The sequence below is a fragment of the Leptodactylus fuscus genome, chromosome 1, assembly GCF_031893055.1.
Source record: "Leptodactylus fuscus isolate aLepFus1 chromosome 1, aLepFus1.hap2, whole genome shotgun sequence".
NCBI lineage: Eukaryota > Metazoa > Chordata > Amphibia > Anura > Leptodactylidae > Leptodactylus > Leptodactylus fuscus.
In genome coordinates, this window is record NC_134265.1 from 53,436,504 (window position 1) to 53,457,069 (window position 20,566).

The window sequence follows — 20,566 nt, forward strand, 5'->3', positions numbered from 1 at the left end:
TGCTCACCATGTGTGTGGCGTGATAGATGTCTTGCTCAGTACCTGTAATAGAAATAGGTGCATCTGTGACGTTTTTATGAACCTGTGGAGATCGGTGCAGGTTCATGTCGCGTGTAATCCTTATAGTTTTACACATCACAGGGAGTGCTGCTATTATGTTCATATTAATATTCTCAGCTATGGCCCTATTTACTATTCTCTACTTTGTCCATATTTTTCCTGTCCTTCATGCTTGGCTAAGTTACCCAGACAGACAAAAAGGTTGTCACCCCTGTTTCCAACGCAACAATAAGGTCACTAATACGACTCATGAGTTTTCAAGCAACATTGATGGTCAGAACTCGCGTAAAATGACAATAAATCAGCCCCATCGTCGCCAGGCTTTCTTTCACATGCCCATTTGAAGAAAATGATGTACATAGTGCATAACCTAAGAAGTCACAATTCTCAATTGCACACAAATTTGCCATGCAACAATTTTTTGGCGCACAAGCCGTGATAAATCATCCTCTTGTTCTTTGTACTGAAGATAGTTCCAAATGACATTGGCTGTATGTTTGAGGTCATTGTCCTGCTGCAGAATACTGTAAATTTGGAGACGCCTCTCTGATGGATATGTATCTTCCTGTATTTCTTAGCATTGAGTACACCATTCATCCTGACCAGACCCAAATTCCATTGGCTAAAATGCAGCCCCACTGTTTCCTACAGACATGCATTGTGCTCCTCTCCAGCCCTTCTGTTACTTGAGCCCCCCTGGCTTGGCCTTGCTTTACTTTTGATTTCAAAGAGAAGTACGCATGATGTGTCTTTCATCTTTCATCCTTGGTCAACCACTTTGTCTACAGTCCTCAATATTGCCAGATTCTTGGCACTTCTTCAGATTTGACTGTAATAGAAGATAGTTTGTTCTATCAGGGATGTGGGTGCTTGGCTTCAAATTTATTCTGCAGCAGATCAATGGCCACAAACATCCAGCCATGGTCATTAAGAACTGTCTCCATTGTGAAGAAGAACAAGGGGTCCTGGAAATGATGATATGATCTCCAGGGAGCCCTGATCTAATCAACATCCAGTCTGTCTGGGATTACATGAAGAGACAGAAATATTGAAGCAAGCCTACATCCACAGAAGGTCTGTGCTTAGTTCTCCAAGATGTTTGCAACAACCTCCCTGCCGAGTTCCTTCAAAAACTGAGTGAAAGTGCAGCTAGAAGAATAGATTCTGTTTTGAAGGCAAAAACTTTTGACACTAAATATAGACTTGATTCAAATTTCATGTACTTACTATTGTTAATAGACAAAAATAACCTATTAAAACTTCTATTTTTTAAATTGAAGACTGCCGGACCTTTCTCCAGCTCCACATTAAACCTGAGTGCAGTCAGGACAAGTGCCGTGCCATGTCCAGCACTCCCATTGAAGTTCCAAGCACCACCAGTCCTGCTTACATTCAGCTTGTCTGCTCCCCGGTTGAATGTGGAGTGGTCGAAAGTTCCTGCAGTCTACACTTCATGGGACAACCCCTTTAATGTTGGTCAAAGACACCAATTTTGGAGGACTGATTAAATATCTAATAAGTATGGGGTTTTAAGACAAATACTGTATGGTAAGTTGCAGTCAGAAATGTCTAGCAGTCTCTCCCCATTCAGAACACATGGGGACTCTCCTGAGCCAAGCATGCATGTGCATGAAGGGTCAGGAAGAATGGCTGTAGGCCAATAGCTATTGAAGGTATATGGCCACTTTTAGTATTCAGTCTTGCTATATATGGAAGTTTAATAAAGCTATTAGCACTATATTGTGAGGTTTTTTGGAACCTTTTTGTATAACCCACTCTTATACACATCCATTATTCTATTCTAGCCAGTTATAATTACTGATCATCTGATAGTGTAGACTTATTAAAGATACTGCATTATGTCCTTGGCTATGACAGCATATTAGATCAAGCCTCGCCGTTATTCATAGTAATATCTACACAACAGATTCATTGATATGTCTCAGGGAAAACAGAATAATAATTGTCAAATATCCCATTGCATTTAATATTATACAACATGAAAATACCATAAATATATGGTTTCCTGTCTAAATTCATATTGTATTCTTGAATATACTATCATTTATATCAACCACAAGCTATTTGCAAAACCATTGTGCTACAGATATGATATTATCCAAAAGCATATAGAGTATAATTGATGCCACAAAGGAGACGGGTCCCCAAGTGTAATCATCTTAATTGAAGCAAATAATTAAGACGAGAAAGGAGAAGCTCTCAGTCCAGGGAGGATGATGAAAAGCACAGGTCACATGACTTATAAATTCTGCTGATATTGATCTCCTGTCAAGTAGTGAATGGATTATCCTGTTCTCTTTAGAAAGTACATAAGATGCTTTGTTCACACTAGCTGTGATATTTAGATTTTTAGCAGAGGGGGTTTGCACTGTAGAGCTCTGCCCATTGCGCATATACAGAATACAGTCATTAGAAAAACAGAATCCACCCTCTTTGAATTCTGGTTTTACGTCATAGGAAAAATCTGGTCTGTAGAAGATCTTAGACCTCAGATGAAGAACAAGACACATCAGATTTCACTGTGTCATTATTTATTTAACAAAAATGAAGCCAAAATGGAAAAACCACCCCAAGTACACCCCATGAAGTCAATATCTTGTAGAACCAACTTTAGCAGCAAGTAATGAAGGCATGGTCTTCTATAAACTTTTTGGTCTCTCACATTGTTCTGCAGGAATTTTGTTCCACTGCTTTACGGTTACTTAAAGGGGCTCTATCAGCAAAATTATGCTGATAGAGCCCCACATATTCAGGCATTGGTAAAGTTATATTAAACTACCCCCCCCTCCCGTTTTAAAATAAAACCCTAAAACAGAATATGTTCAACTTACCGAAGGTGCACGGGGGGCGGGCATTCAGGGTCCGACATCATCTTCAGCCACGCCTCCTCTTCCAGCGATGTCCTCGGGTCCCGTCTAACTAGCGAATGGACATTGATTAAAAAAAAGGCACGGGTGCATGCACAGTAGCATGCTGCTTCTACTACTGCTACTGTGCATGTGCTTGCGCTATTTTTTTTTTATCAATGTCAGTTCGCTAGTTAGATGGGACCCGAGGACATCGCTGGAAGAGGAGGCATGGCTGAAGATGACTTCGGACCCTGAATGCCCGCCCCCACACACCTTCGGTAAGTTGAACATATTCTGTTTTAGGGTTTTATTTTAAAACAGGGGGTAGTTTAATATAACTTTACCGGTGCCTGAATAGCCTTTTTAAAGGCTATTCACGCATATGTGGGGCTCTATCAGCATAATTTTTCTGATAGAGCCCCTTTAAGTACATTGAAGTTTGTCAGTATTTGTTTGTGTACTCTTAAGTCTTTCAATTGAGTTGGGGTCTGAACTGTGACTGGCCCACAACAACACCTTGATTTTTTTCTGGACATTCTGTGTAGATACAGTATGTTGGTGTGCTTGGGATCATTGTCCTGTTGCATGACCCAGTTTCTGTCAAGCTAGTGGCTGTAGGTTAGATGGCCTCACATTTGACTCTAGAATGCTTTGGTATACAGAAATCATCCCCCTCCACCACTGTGCTTGACGGTTGATAGGAGGTGTGTGATTGTTGGTATGCAGTATTTGATTCTCATCAAAAATGGCACCTTGCATGAAACGTGAAACACTCCATGTTGGTCTTGTCGGTAGAAAGGAGATTGTTCCAGAAATTCAACTCGGCAAACTTAAGTTGTGCGCCTGTTCTTTCAAGAAGGAAGAGGATTTATCATAGCAATCTTTCCAAACAAGCCACGGGTGTTCAATCTTTTTCATGAACTTGAATATTTAACATACTAACGGAGGCCTGTAGAGTCTTAGCTGTAGCTCTTGTTTTATTGCAATTTATCTGAGCATTGCATGGTCTGACCTTAAGGTGAAGATTGTCAACTGTCTTGAAAATTTTCCAATTGGAATTAATCTTTTTCACTGTAGAATGATAGACTTCAAATTATTTGGACATGGTCATATAACATACTAGCATCTACCCTCGACTTCGTCTGCGGGTAGGCGTGGGCGCTGAGCCGCTTTTATTTAGGCAAGTCATGTTGGTTAGGATCTGGCGTGCGGCCCCGCAGCCCACCTTGCGCACCCCCGCCTCCCTTGCTTCTCGCCTGGCCGTGCGGCCTCGCTACCTACCACCTGCTCCTGGCTTCCCCCTCTCACCTGCCCTCTTCCTCCGCCCCACCATGCCCCTGCTCCCCCTGGCACCCATGCCCCCCTTCCTCCCGGGACCCTCCCATGCACCAGGCCCCTTCCTCCCCCGTGCCCATGCCCCTGTTCCCCCTGGCACCGCCACGCCCCCATCCCATGTCCCCTCGCGCATCCCCTTCCTCCCGGGGCCCCCCCTATCCTGCGGGCTACCACCCCTCTATCCCACGACCCATCCCACCCTTATCCTACAGCTCCCCGGCCCTGCCTCCTGGGGCCCCCTTCCCTAACACCCCTCCCCTCCTGTGGCCCCCCCCTCCTGTGGCACCTACCGCCAACCAAAATCCCCCCCGGCCGGCACACCCCACACAACCAACCCGCTTCCACAAACTCCCCTGCCTTGTGGCTCCGTAACTCACACAGCATTGGTTGCTGAGCTAAAGCAGCCACCGTACTTACCCAACCTCCGGACACGGCAGAACAGTGCAGTCTCCTGCCGTGCGCACACCACCGGCACAGGCGATGACACTCTCGCGGCCCCACAGCATGGCTGCTTTGTTGGGACGCTCCAGAGGTGTCAGAGACCCCATCTTTTTAAGGCTGCAAGCTGGCCATAGCTCTGCCCACACAGTTGCGGCAGCCAACCGGGGAACATTTCAAGGGCCTTGGATGACGTTCTTCTCAGGTCCTTCAGCGTATCCTGAAGTGAACATCGGCATTAGCGGGGGGGGGGGGGGGGGAAGTCCGGTGGTCAACAGGGATGATAAGTAGTCTATGTTTCAATCCGGGAGCCTAGGTATGTATGTGTGCAATTTCAGGCCAATCCATTCGGCCGTTTAGACGTGATTGAGGAACAGACATCCAAATACACAAACATCCAAACACACAAACTTTCACATTCATAATATTAGTAGGATTCCAGACTGATGTACAGCAAAATTGCTTCTCTAAGATCATTGCTGATGTCTTTCCTCCTTGGCATCCTGATAACATACACCTAAATGCTCCAGACTAGCAAGCTAATACTTCTGTTTTTATGGAGGGGATTACACTTGATGATGATCAATTAATCAAGGGCATTTAATTAGCAGCACCCGGCTGTTACTTATCCTTTTAATTTCTATGGAAGCATTCCCATGGGTATACTTAATTTTTCACAGAATGCTGCTGCATTTTGGCTTAGTTTTTATTAAATAAATAATGACATGAACAAATAATATTAATAAATAATGAACAATTTGTCATGTGTTGTTATTCTATCTGAGGTTTTAGCTAATTTTATGATCTACTAAGGGTTTTTAAGATTTTTTTTTTTAATGTCTAGACATGTAAACCCATAGAATTCAAAGAGGGCAAAATACTATTGGGACAGGTCCAATTAGATTTACTTTTAGCCAATATGGCATAAAAATAATGTATCTTTTTTGTAAAAGGAGTAAACAGAGTACATACTAGACCAGACCTGGGCATTGTACGGCCCGCGGGACACATCCGGCCCTCTAACTGTCTCTGACCGGCCCACATAGGGTGTAGGATAAAGGTAGATGCCGAATAGCATATGATATCATAAGATAGTGAGCGGAGCCAGACGGGACAGTGTGGTTGTGTTACAAAGAAAGTGCAAGCTCCTGGGAATGGAGACTGATGGAACATAAGGAGGAGAGAAGAGACAGTATGTGTGAGCAAGAGGAGGGAACTGGGGGCAGATGTAGGGGCAGTTAAAATTAAGGCAGATGGAGGGGGGACATTAAACTGGGGTCAACTGGAGGAGGATATTAAACTGTGTTGTAGTAGCTGGAGGGGGACATATCTGCCTCTAGTTGCCCCCAGTTTAATGTCCCCTTCCAGTTGCCCCAGTTTAATGTCCCCTCTAGTTTCTGCTAGTTTAAACTAGGGCACGAGGAGAGGGAATTCTTATTATGGGACATTTGGAGGGGAACATTATAATGTGGGGGCATATAAAGTTAGGGTGACTGTATGAGCATCATACGGTGTGGAGGTCCATGGAGCGGTGGATCAGAATGGGCAGAGTTAATGTAGAAGTCGGTGGAGCTAAATTTGCCACGGCACACATAGCCCTCGAGAACCATTTCAATTTCTCATGTAGCCCCATGGGAAAATTAATTGCTCACCCCTGTACTAGATACACGAGGGAAAATATTAAGACTAGTCCTGACTCTTCTCCATCCCACCTACTTTTTAGAAAAGTGTTGTGAATGGGTAAAAATTTTGGTGCAAAAATGGATTTCAACAAAATAGAACATTTTCTATGTCAGAAAAATGACATAAATACAAATACCCCCAATGTTTATGAGTCCAGTGTTCTCATGACAAAATCACTGTACTAACCAATCCCTTCTTGCACTTGTCTCTGCACATACAGCAGCCCCTCAATCACTGTGTGGGGGCAGAGGAGGCAGGTAGAGGCGGGAGGAGTGCTCTCCTGATGAATACACTGGACTCATGACTTTCCTGTGTATTCTCTGACTGCTCTTGTTACCCACATGACACAATGGGGGGGGGGGAGTATTTATAAAGACAGGCATATTGTATGGCGTTGTGTCGACTGTGCCAGCAGAGCATGGACTTAATTCATGATCAGGCTATATTTCATCATGAATTATGTGCCTCCTCCTGGTGTCTAAGGGCTCGTTCACATCTGCGCCTGGTCTCCGTTCATACAGGTTTCCGTTTCCTGCACAAAACTGAGCAGGAGACGGAAACCTGCAGGACTCTTTCAAACCCATTCATTTGCATGCAGAAGACGGAAAGCTCAGAAAGGACTAGTGTGAACTTAGCGTTAGGTGCCCAGGTGTCCATGTACCTAGATGAAAATTTACACCACTTCCTTTCTGACCATAAAATGATGAATGGCTCAAGTGATAGCAAAAATGCAATCACAAATTTCTGAAATGCAATGTTTTATGCCCCCAAAAACAGCATAAAAACAATACTACATTCCCCCAATTTTTTTTGTCTGATGATAGATCTGCTTTCAACAACAACTCATCTGTGTGCCTATGTATAAAATTAATTTTCAGTTGCAGAAATTTCTACAACAAATCAGTCATGTATGTAAAGTTCCCAGATATTCCCCACACCCAAATTTCTTGCCTTTACTCACCAGCTACAATTCCAGTATTAGGATATGTTCACATGGAGGAATTTGCCACAGATTTGGGGGTGGATTCTACCCCCAAATCTGCAGAAGATTCCTCCCGGAATCCGTCTCCCATTGTTTTCAATGGGAGACAGAGATTGCAGTAGGACGCGGAAAAAAAAGAAGCGTCCTGTTCAATCTTGCTGTGGATTCTGTAGCTGACTCAGCTGCGGTGTCCGTGACTCGAGACTCCCTCCTGACTAGGCCCATTCATCCGGACCCAATCACGAACAGGATGCCGCAACTGAATGCTGATGCACCGCATCGGCATACCGTCACAGCTAGCCCGTGTGAAAATGCCAGTGGCGGAAAATGAAGAGGATAGAACAAATCCATACACATTTATTCCTACCTGACCTGTTTATTGTACTGAGCAACATGTCAGGTCACAAAAAGTACAATTTTTTTTTACAATAAGATGTAACATCTCTGCCTGTTCAGGTCATTGCACCACCCTCTGCTCGCATGCGGCGGTGCAGGAGGCGGGTGCAGTTTGGATCTTGGCTTAAAGTTTTTGGTTGCACTGTGTAAACACGGCTCTAGTTCTGCAATTGTATTTGCACCACACCCGTCTTCTGCCCTTGTTGCTTCTGTCCATTAAGTGGTTAAATTTTGTCTTGCCTGTGATTGACAGCCTGTCTTCCTGTCAGGTTCAGGGCGGGTTCTCCCTCCCTATTTAGCCTTGGCTCTCATTCACACCAGTGCTTGCTATTGCCTTGTGCGTATTTGCTTTTTGCTGTCACTAATTTTGCTTGCATTCTAATCCTTGATCTCTGGCTTTCCCTAGTGACTATTCTTTTGGACTCTGATTTGACACTGCTTCGCTCGACTGTTACCAAACCCTGGCTAGCTGACCTCCCTTTGTTGTTGTCCGTCTTGTCTGCGTTTTGTGTCTCACATATACAGGGAGGGAACGTCTTCGTGGTTGCCGCCTATTACGCAGGATAGGGCCTGGCAATAGGAAGGGACAGTTGGGGGCTTCAGCTTAGGGCTCACTGTCTCTTGTGTCCCGTCCCAGGGTTCAACAGCTACTGGGGAATTGCTGTCCTAACAATTCCCTAACATAAGCATAAAAATCTGATTTCACAATGATTTTATCAATGTATTTCCATTAATCTATTATCTACTGACACATCATTTCATTCAATCAGACTTTAACTAATACAAGGCACACATTGTAATGCATGGCCCTCCGTCCACAATTCTGCGTGCACTGTAGTTAAAGCAAACCTGTTAAAGTGGTTTCAGATATGATGAGCTCTGTGATATATAGGTTTATAGGATTTGGACTTAAAAGTAGAGTAAATTATAACCGGACTCCTAAAAAGAAATAGTAAGAGTCCTCATTACTCCGGCCACACACAATCATTGATAACCTTTTGCTGTCAATCACAGGGTGTGGGCGGAGTAAGCAGGACTCTCACTGTTTCTCTTAGGAGTCCTGTTAGGATCTACTCTGCTTTTTACTCAGAAATCCTTCCCCAAATGATATAAACCTATATATCTTAGAGTTTATCTTCTCTCCCCCTACTTAAATACCGCTCTCACATAGGGTACCCAAAATCACCTGACAGGTTCACTTTAAATATGAATCAGATTATATGGTTCAGTATAATTTTACTGGTAACTTCAGTAGTCTCTGCATAGTACAGATTCTGGGCCCCTCTAAAAGATGGTGCAAGTAGCGATCTATATTTCATGCCATCTGCCAATTCTACACTCAAGTCTCTACAAAAGTCTCAGCACCCTGCCTTGTCTATAAGGAATGCAGTGCGAGTAATCTAGGACACAGTGAAGTATGTGGACATTTTCTCTGCAGTACAGTATAGTCGTGGAGAATGATGCAGGACAATGTCTGGGGATGTTCATAATGAAGCCAACGCCACTAAACACTCCAGTCGCACTTGACAGTTAATAGCTCCAATCTCGTAATACAATTATCATTAGTCTGGCGCAGTTGGAATTACGCAATATGACGTCTCATACGGTTCTACCAGCTTGTAAAACCTTAAAAGGATGCCATGGTTGTCAGTAAAATGGAACCGAGACAAGGGGACTTATCTCCTTCATAATTCCACCCACTGTCTATTGCATCGCTTAAGAGAAAATTAGGTTGAAGAACGGAATCCCTCCAAGTATAATCCGCATCCCTGTCAAATATCATGTATCTGAGTTCAAGGCGCCAAAAAAAAAAATCCCCAACGTAAAATATCTCATACATATAGTGATGGTTAATTTTATGTAATGAGTATCTCTCTACCACATCTAAGTGAATGTCCACAATTTTAGGGAATTCAAACCATTTTACTGAAACGTATAAGTAAAATCTATGATAATAAGCAGCAATAGCATCTCTATATACACCTTTAAGACAAAATATGAATACAGTTTCTGAAAAATGCGTCTGTTTTCTACTGGTCCCATATAGTGTGAGAACCACTGCACTGCAATTGTAGTATACACGGACATAGGTCACCTTTACTGCATTGTATCACCCCAAATCTTAGGATTGAGAAACATCGTAGGTTAAAATCAGTCACCATGTAAAATTAAATGACATTTTTGACGACACCCGGACAATGATTTATTAGAAATGTTACTATTTGGCCTATGAAGGTTCTACTGTCCATCCCGCTTAGTACTGCTGAATGAAAGGCTGTCCATAAATACAACCATTTGTGGTTATTGGATTCATTTCCCAGTGTTTGCAGATACAGTATACAGTAATTGAATAGCTTTTGTTTAGTCTGATGTTTCCACCGATGACGTAATCCGGATAGTCTCGGTGCAAGGTCTACAACACTTAGATATCACCAAAGAAGATAAATGTAAAATTTCTGAATATTTTGTAAAATTGAAACATGATTATTTGTATTACTATACAGGATGAATCTGTATAGGATCTATAGGTAGTCAATGATAACTATAGCTGACTCCTAGCTAGTAAAACTTAATGTACGTTATTATAACAACAGTGATCATGTATATCTTGTGCAGAATGGATCTTTGTATATAAAATGTCTATATCCTGCGCCTTTGCGGATTGTTCTCCTCTTCGGTGTGTGACTCTGGATACCATTATTTTCTCAGTGGTAGAATGCTTTGCACACACTGCAGAGATCACTGCTAACTAGTCATTTACATGGAAAATACTATACTGGGTATATAATCTAATTTATAATTATGTCATCTGATGCTGAAAGGTTACGCCTCGGAAAATCTAAAGGAGCCAAGTATGGCTCTGAACTCCATATATAATGGGATTGGCATCTGGGCTTGACCTATTGTATTCCTCTTTCTTGGCCTCCGAAGTGGCCCGATATATAACGTATATATTTTATAATACATATATGACTATATTGCAATATGACTTCCCTTCTTGCAGCCATAGCATTGCAGAAAGTTACAAGCTGCTAAGATTTATGGTGAACTTTCTGATGATGGTAGACATGACTGCTCTAGTAAGACGCTGGTAACAGGAGGAATCCCTCCTCCTTACTATCCATGTCCCTGTTTATACTCAGTACTCTGCACTGCAGTTGACTGCAGATTATCCTGTGCATGTCCAAAAAAATGCAGTTTATTGTTATCAGTGTTTTATTTCGGCTGGTCCATGTTTTATTAGCACTTGAAGGAAGAGCGACCACTATCAATCACAGCGCACCCTTTGACGCACACTGATTCTGGTAATGAGATTTTGTTTGCCCTGACACTCTGCATTTGGCTCACTGTGCAGTTGTTTGACAAATGACAGCTCCTGTGGATGACTCAGACTCTGCAGAACCAGCAGGTCTTGTTTAACCCCTTTTTACCAGGGGGACCTTGAAAACCGAGCTCTGCAGGCAGCGGAGGCAGTGAAGAGTGAAGGCACGCTTGTTCTGCAGCATGCTTCCTGCACTTTGAGCCAAGTACAAGACTGCAATAAGTTTCCTGCTGCAACGTTCACCGTGAGGGTGCAACACTTTCCACACCATCATATCAACTATCTTTTCTCTATACACAACTAGTAGTATATATACTCTAATACAGGCGTTGAAAAGACGCTAAATCTAAATCATATCTCTGTGCAGTTTAAGGCAACCCATTGTTTCCTGTAGACACCTATGTCAGATAGAAGAGCAGATGACTTTAGTATTCTTCAATTGGATTAGTCCAAAAATATGTCTGCCCCATAAACGCTACCTTAAATAACATATATCCAATTCTGAAACCTCTAAACATCTACATACAACTCTAAGACCAGTATTAGCAGCTCCATGTACAAGTCTTATAATCGATGGACCTAATGTTCAGTGCTCCTTTAAGACATGCTATACAGTAAGACCTCTCCAAAAGAACACCCCAAATGATCAGTCCCACACTACATAAGGGTCTTTGAGAAGAACCCCCCACCCCAGACAACCACTTTCCAATACAATTTTTGGTGCTTTCACTGCAAATGATACAGATATCTCTGCGCAGTATAAAACATGACTCCAAACCACTGAAAAGATGTATTTTCCTAAGATTAAGCCAATGTAGTCCTTAGCATGCAGTCCCTATAGAAAAGAAGCAAGTTACCAAAGATTGGTCTAAATGCACAAAAAGTTACTAAGTTCATGCAAATACAACATCTCGTGTTGTGTCAGGAAGCGTAAGAATCCTGATGTGGAGTGATGGGCAGCTGTGAAAGTATGTGCCCCCCGCTTACCTCGTCCACCTGCTCGTATCCGCTTATTCGCAGCAGTACTGTAGTATCTCAGTGCAGGGAGCTGTCCGCTTCTCAGTGCTGAACGGGCCACCAAATAGGGAAGACTAGCACATTGGGTGGATCTTACTCTGCAGGTCTATTCTGCTGCAGTGCTGAATAAGAAGTAGAAAGAAGGAAGAAAGTCTCTCACTCCCATACACACATGCTTTTTGTTCTGAATAAGACGAGAGGTAAAGGCGTACAGATGAAATGAACAGGGAGGGAAGATTTGTGTGTGATCAATAATTGAAAGGCTGGGAGTGGAGTGGGCAATCCCAGCTCATAGTAGGAAGCAGTCTGGAGCAGCTGTGGGGGTGGAGTGAATGCAGGCATATGGGGTTATCCGTTTTGCTTGAATAACAATGTATGGAGGGGAGAAAATAGAATAGAAGACACCTCCTGGGTAACCTCTGGGCTTTATCCGTGGACGTATTGACTATTAGAAGCCAATAGTTCACAATGATTAGAGGGAACTCCTTAAGACTAGACGTATAACTTTTATTATGGATTTGCAAAGCTGTCACTCACTGAGGTTCCCTTTAAGACTACTATCCTATAAACCCAGTAGGAAACTGTCAGCCTGTGTCAGGTATAAAGTACTATTCACATTAGAGGGGTCTGCAGCTTTACACAGAGCATACAGTGGAAATGGAAGACCACATGTCAGGCTCAGATTTTGTATTATACATCATATGCGTTCCCACGGAGGAATTCAAAGTGGATTTTGAAAAAAAAAAATGCTGCAAAAGTGCTTTAAAAATACCTCTCATTCATTTCAATAATAGTTTAACGCGGAATCTGCCTGAAGTACAGACAGGAAGATTTTTTTTACGCTACCTGAAAAAATCTGCCTCCCAATGAAAATCAGTTGCAGATTGTTCTGTGTGAACAATTGTGTTGGTAAATGATGCGGCGAGTTGTATATAAAGGGGTATTTCCACAAAAAAAACACTTACCCTTATTTTTTGTATGATGGTAATGTGTACAAATGAAAGGTGCACAAAACATATCCACATAGGATGGTTGATAAGTGTCTGGGGTCCCACCACTGATCTCTGGAGGTCCCACCACTGGGAGTGATAGTGAGCATGTGTGACCACTGCTTCATCCACTTCTATGGAAATGATAGATGTACAACGCTCAATCAGTCTCATAGAAGTCATGTAGGTCAGGAGATAATCATACACATTAGGGAGAGTGTGTGCCTACATAGGCGTACGGAGACTTAGTCATAAGCACTCATAGATCCCCATTATCATGACTGTTGTCCCAGTGGTTGGACCCCCAGTGAATCTATATTCAAACAAGTGTCATAATCGGCCAAGTGACAGATGCTATTTTAATGGTCGTCCCATGGCTGCATCAAAATCTATTCATGTGAATGGGGGGCTATTCACATGGCTGATTTTTCAATAGTTCATTTTAATAGAACATCAAAATGGCCAGGCTCTATTTTTGCATGTTTTTACTTTTTTCATCCAGGCAATCTTTGTTTAACTCTGCAAAGAAACAGATTCATGACCAGCCATTGAATTTATATGTCTAGATGTTCATTGTTTAACTTTGTACATCCTTGCAGAGTTATCAGCTGCATGACAGGGGGCTGACTGTCAGTGACAGCCTGACCCTTCGGAGAGAAGGTGGGAATGGTTTATCACCTCTGTCTTCCCACTTACTGTATACACAATGTTCAAAGAGCACTTTGTATATAACTATGGAAGCCGCCATGACACTGCTTCCTTACCGCACTGGTCATGTGATATATTGGGTACTGGAAACTGCAGGACCTAGAGCTCTGTAGTGTATACTAGGAGGATATATTTCTATAACTGGGGTTATTGTAACAGCCGCATTATAGGAGAAATCAGCAAAGAAAAAACAAAGCAATGCTGAAATGCCCTCTCTACCCCTTTATTATGATCTTTCGAGGGCATAATATGTAAAATTACAGGTTCTAGTCCCATCTCTGGCGACACAAAACTGTGCGACACCTACATAAGAATTTCCATAATGAAGAGGGAAAACTATGCAAAAGGATATTAGTACTAGTCTGTGTTATGTTTCATCTTTTTTTTAGCTTTAATTGTGTATAAAAAAACAAAAAACAGTAAAAATAAAAATATATATATAAAATAAACTATCATTGAAAAAGTATACTATAATTATTCGAATACCTCAATTTCGAGCCGCAGAATCCACCTGAAGAAAGGGCAGCCCGCTTCTTTTTTTCTGTGAGCAGCAGCATACTGCTCACGGAAAAAAGTAGCCTAGCGGTCTCCATAGACCACCATTGTGAGGGGGTGGACTATGACATGGATTACGCGCTATAATCCGCCCCCTCCGTGCCACGTTCCTCAAATGGGAGACTTATCATCACTTACATACATTGTCATACAGGTTCATATGAACTAAACACAAACTCCAGAGAGAAAGGGATTACCAACATCGAGGTGAAAACCTCCTGTCTGCCCCAATGTCTTTCATTATTTCATACAATCCCCCTCTATTGTGTCTATCTATCTATCTATCTATCTATCTATCTATCTATCTATCTCTGTATCTATTTGTCTCTGTCTATCTATCTATCTATCTATCTATCTATCTATTGTTATTACTTTATTTTATGCTTACTTATATAGCACCATCATATTCCGCAGCATGCATCTATCTATCTATCTATCTAGAGCAGTCTTTCTCAAAGTGGGCGATAACGCCCCCTTGTGGGCGCTGGAGGCCTATAGGGGGGCAGTAAAGGGCACAGAGAAGATTGGGGGGCGTTGAAGCGGTTTAGGGGGGGGCGATGGCTAATTTAAAGGGGTGGTATCATAACAATGATTCTATCTATACTGCTTGTTAATGTGGATTTAAGACTTTTCCTAAATGCATTGCTTCAGCAAAACTGCTTTGTTTGTCCACTATCTTACTTTATTCACTTCATTATGGACACTAGCCCCTGGCCCCCTGCTCATTGCTGAGGGAGCCACATGACGTAGCTCCCTGCTGTGTGGGGGGAGAGAGGGGGGGGGCTGAGTGTATGGAGCCAGCCTGTGTCTGCACCACACATACACATCACATACACATTACCTAGCTCCCTGCTGTGAGATAGAGGGGGGGGGGGGGGGTGGAATAAGTGCTGCTTTCTTATATAAAGCAGTCTAAATCCTACTGGGCTAAAGGACCTGGTCTCTCTGTTCACTAGGATAAAGCTTTATTATATAGAGCAGGCTGCTAGTGGGCAGAGGAGCCAGGTCCTTTAGGAAACTCCGTACAAGGTAAATCCAAGTCTACAGGACCTTTTGACGACATCACAGGCCCTTCAGTCATCCCATAGGATCACGCTATGTGGTGGGCGGAGCTACATGCTAATTTGGGGGCGGGGCTAATTGACGCAAGCAAACAGGAAGAAAGAAGATTTTTAGGCAGCTTAGAAGGCAGATCAAGCTTCATGAAGCTACCCCTTTAAAATAGTTTTTTTGCTTTTAACACAAACTTTACCGCTCCTTTACGCTTAACGCGCGTTTCCTCGTGTAACGCCATCTAGGGGACTAGACAGTAACTATTTCCTGTCCAAAAGTTGTCAAACTGTACCATAGATGGCGGTAAGCTCCAATGCGAAGCGAGAAGTTTCTAGTCCATTCTCGAAAGTACTAGGACCGCCCGCTGCCTCATATAAAAGCGCACGCGCCATCATGTCACAGCCAGTCATGTCATTCGACGATATTACGAAAACAAGTGAATTTAGCTGCTAAAAAAATTTGGGGGGGGGGGGGGGGGCTAGAAAATAATTAATTCTCGAAGTGGGCGGTAGACAAAATAAGTTTGAGAACCTCTGATCTAGAGTAACCTAAGCAATAATTAATTAATAAATTGTACATTGCTCAGTAATACCATTGCATTTGCTACTTTCATTCTGCCATCTTGGTTTAGAAGCCCCATGAAGGGCTGTATTAGTTTCAGATACAGCATCATAATGGATATTATTAGTATAATGTATTTATATAGCATCAACATATATCAGGAAGCTTTACAATCCAGTAACACAAAGTACATCCAAAATTACAATGAATATAAACATGTACGGCCCAAATTGTCTAAACCACTGAAAGGCAAGCAGAGAGGCCTGTGCTTACTAGGGCTTGTAATCCAAGATGAATGACTTCCATAATATAATAGGCAGCAGTGCTCTTATAGAGGACCAGTCTCATGTAAGTAGCGGGAAATTACACATAATGCTGAAGGCACCAGTCAATGAGCTGTGAGCTGAATACGCTCATATATCAAGGACACTGATGAGTAAATTGTACGTAGATACACAAAAGCTTATTATGTATCCAAATGTCTTGCTATTGATCACATTTCACCACTTACTGTTTGCATACCGTATATAGCATGTCTATATATAGTTGAAAACTTTTTATTTTCTGGGAAAACACCAATGGAAAAAAAAAAAATGCTGAATATAAAGGAGTTGAGATGCTTTAGGCCAGGGCCTCACGGGTCGGAAATGCCACAATTTGCCTGTGGCAGAAAAATTGTGGAAAATCAAATTTTTTTTACCGTAACTGTGAATCCCATTCCCACTTTGCGGTAAAAACTGTGACACGGACACGCCGTAATTTCCAAAACCGGCACGGTTTGGAAATCGCAGCATGTCAATTATATCTACAGAAACACCGGCAGTTTCCCCATAGATATAATTGTTACAGAAAGTCCACGGAGGAAAACTCTGCAAATTTTCTGTTTAAAGCGCTGCCGGAAGAACTACGATGCATTGCGAATTATAGTTCTGAGTCGTCCCGTGGGGCCTTAGCCTTAAAGACAGATTTCTTGTCATGGTAAAGCTTGAGTTTGCCCTATGTGCCTGGGGCTTAAATGGATCCATAGACCCTACTGACCTAATGGAGGTTATAAAAAGGAGGTCTGGTGGGCTTTGCATTTTTCACAGTACAGTAGTGCAGAAGACTGTGCTATTTAATGCACCTGCAAAACCAATGAGGTCTTATTTGTATTTCATACCTAGAATTCTTAGCAGGGCATACATGGTCTTATAAGCCCCTCTACCAGTCTCTCCCCTGGGTCATTTCCCCTTCTGACCTACTTCCAGATCACTCACACAGCTATCCAGTACCCTCCTCTGTAAAAACCTCGAAATCACTGTCTGCGGACAGGAACCCCTTCATTTTAGAGCCATAAAGGCTTGGCTACTATTCCCAGATTAGCCCTTAAGTTTCTTTAAAAAACAAGTAATAATTAGAGATGAGAGAACACTGTTCGATCGAATAGATATTCGAATATCAGGCCGTTTGAGGTATTCGATTCCAATCGAATACCATGAGGCAAACACACTAAAAATTGGTATCCCCTCCCATATTCCCTGGCGCTTTTTTTGCACCAATAACTGTGCAGGGGAGGTGGGACAGGAACTAGGACAACGGAGGCATCGGAAAAAAAAAAAATCGGAAAAAGTAATTGGCTGCTGAAATCAGGTGACCTCCAATATATACGAATGGTGGATTTAACATTCCGTTAATTTGAGACTGTGAACTATGTGACTGTGAGACAGGGGTAGATCTACAGGCAGGGTTAGCTAGGGATTACCTTTATTTAGGTGGGAATGTCACTCACACAGCTCTTTGGGGCTCTATCTGGTTGGGATCCCTGTCAGCTTGCGATATGCGCGAGCTAACTTTTTCCCATAGGAATGCATTGACCAGCGTTGATTGGCCAAATGCCATATATACAGCATTCGGCCAATCAAAGATTGTTCTGCCGGAGGCTCGTCTGTGAGGAGGCGGAGTCTAAGATCGGACCAGAATGGAGACTGCTGTGGACCGATCTTAGACTCTGCCTCCTCACAGACGAGCCTCCGGCAAAACCAGCCTTGATTGGCCAAATGCCGTACTCTGTATGGCATTTGGCCAATCAACGCTGGTCAATCCATTCCTATGGGAAAAAGTCAGCTCACGCATATTGCAAGATGACAGAGATCCCAACGTAATACAGTGACTTGGGCATGTTAGATGCCCCCAGACATGCTTCCCCTGATGTCCCATTTGCATTCCAGGGTGTTGGCATCATTTCCTGGGGTGTCATAGTGAACTTGGTGACTCTCCTGAGTTGAAGAGTGGGATCCCCTTTTATACTATGTGGGGTATATTATATTGTGTGGACTGCTTGTTAGCACTGTGCGAACTCCAAGTGGTATTATACTGTGTTGGGGCTCTGGGGAGCATATTATTCTGTTTGGAGCATTATATACAATGTAGACCACTATGGGGAGCTCAGGGTAGCATTTTATATTGTGTGGAGTCACTATGGAGCATTATATACCATGTGGGGCCACTATGGGGAGCTCAGGGTAGCATTTTATACTGCATGGGGTCACTATGGAGCATTACACACCATGTGGAGCATTTTAATGTGGGGGGGTCTCAAAATTCCTGCAGGCAGGCCTTTTGAGTTAGATCTGCATCAAAGCTCCCTCACTATAATCTTGCACATACGTGTAGTGTTCCACAGCTGTGTCATTCCCCATATAGCACTGTGCATGAACTGGCCAAGGAGTTATTAGGTTATACACTGTACTATAGGGGCTGACAATACTGGGAACATACTCAGTAACACCCGATAGTCAGCACATATGTAAGATTTCAGTGAAGAAGCTGTGGTGTAGGCTATTAGCAGGAAGCAGTTGGGTAGGCCCCCAGAAAAATTAAGTCTGACACCAGAGGGGAGGGGTTGTTTTTAGTCACAGCAGGACTGCAAATTGATTTCTTTGTGCAAAAAAAAGTATGCATTGAGATGAGATATTATTTACAGGCCATTAGAAGATTTCTGACTGTACTCATACATTGCTCTATTCCTGCATCAGGGATCTTTTTAATTGTAAGATGCCTGTATGCATTTGGCCTGTATTTTCAGTTCAGCATTCTTGGATCTCTTATATTATGCTGACTTGGAATTTTTCAGTTGTTTGCAATAGTACAGTACCTAGCAGAAGTAATAGTAATAGTTATAATTGATAGGGTAGGGGGCAAACTTATTATACAAGCCCACAGCTTCAGAAACAAATATAAAATGTGCTGCAGCCATAATAGGGATATTAGCAGCAGAAAAACCGATAGCACACCATGTATTACACTAAGTTCACACTAGTGTTGGCTGTCCGTTGTTTTAATCCATCTCAGGACCAGAAAAACAAACAGGTGGACCTCTAAAATAGTTGTTACATACAAAGTCTGTTGAACTCCATTGAGTGTAATGCGGCCATAAGGTATCTGTAGTTTTTAAACGGTAAGAGTTATATGGGGCCTGGAACACAAATGTTAACATAGGAGAAGTATAACCCCAGGATATCAAACTTGGGGTTTCTTAATCTGGGGAAAAAACATCTAGTGGACAATTAAATTCCATGAACAATGAAAAAATACATGAATGGACAAAACACAAATTCGAGAAGGGCTTGGATATATTTCTTGAAAGTAAAAATGTAGAAAGTTATACTGAGAACTAGAATATTGAGATGGGACGGCGATCAGGGTTTGACTGAATTTTTTCCTCTGATATGAGGCAATTGTCATCTGTCTCATCCTTTTTTCTTCTTTCCTCTGGATCAACATGGTAGAAAAATCCTGTATGTTGGAGTTAAAGGTATTGTGTTTTTATTTATTATGTTACTATCCCTTTATATTTCCAAGTTATTTTGAACCTACTCCTAACTTTGGTGCACGGAAAAAAAAAGTACATGAAAAACTGCCACAATGTTGCAAGTTCTCAGGCAAACCTCCTTTATCAGGCTAACAAAAAACACATTTCACCATTTTAATGCATGAGGGGGTCCTTTTAAAATTTTTTGAAAGTGCCCTCCCCCATATAATTTAATTTCTCCAGCCCAAGCTCCACATGTGGAACCTCTGCCCTCTCAACCACCAATGTTACAGAAAAGAAAGCAAAGAATAATCACATAACCGCACAAATGCTTAGGAGTCCAGTGGGTGGTCCTACTCAGTGACTGATCACTATCTCTTTATGCACTGTCATAAAATAAAATTTGTCAATCACTGATAGAACCACCTATTGGACTCCTAAACCCAGAATGAGCAAAAGATTTAATGGATAAAATACAACCTAGGGTATGTTCAAATAACTTTTTACTTTGACGAATTCAGTTTTAAAACAATGGACACCCGAAGGGCCCCATTAAAGTCTTGCATTTAATAAGAGCTGAGCTGCAGTGACAACAGACAGAGCTTTCTGCTTCCGGCCCGATACTGGATGAGCGCCGGAAGTGGCTCCATATGGATGATTGGTTTTGGGGCCACTTGTCAGCCCCCTATGAATCATATATTTATTTTTATCCTGAGGATAGGCCATACAAAAATTAAGCCCAGACAACCCCTTTAAAGCATACAAAACAAAATATATCAAACAAGCAAACTGCTCTGTGATAGAGAT

The 20,566-nt window shown here is 42.3% G+C and overlaps 1 protein-coding gene across 1 annotated transcript in view; it reads right to left on the minus strand.

Annotated features, from left to right (window-relative positions):
• The window catches only part of SV2C (synaptic vesicle glycoprotein 2C), a 143,563-nt gene extending 131,206 nt beyond the window's left edge, over nucleotides 1–12,357 (minus strand). Inside the window, exon 1 of the mRNA XM_075270604.1 lies at nucleotides 12,074–12,357. The gene's annotated coding sequence lies outside the window, so the exon portion shown is untranslated. The remainder of the gene's footprint in view (nucleotides 1–12,073) is intronic.
• Nucleotides 12,358–20,566: the final 8,209 nt, after the last annotated feature.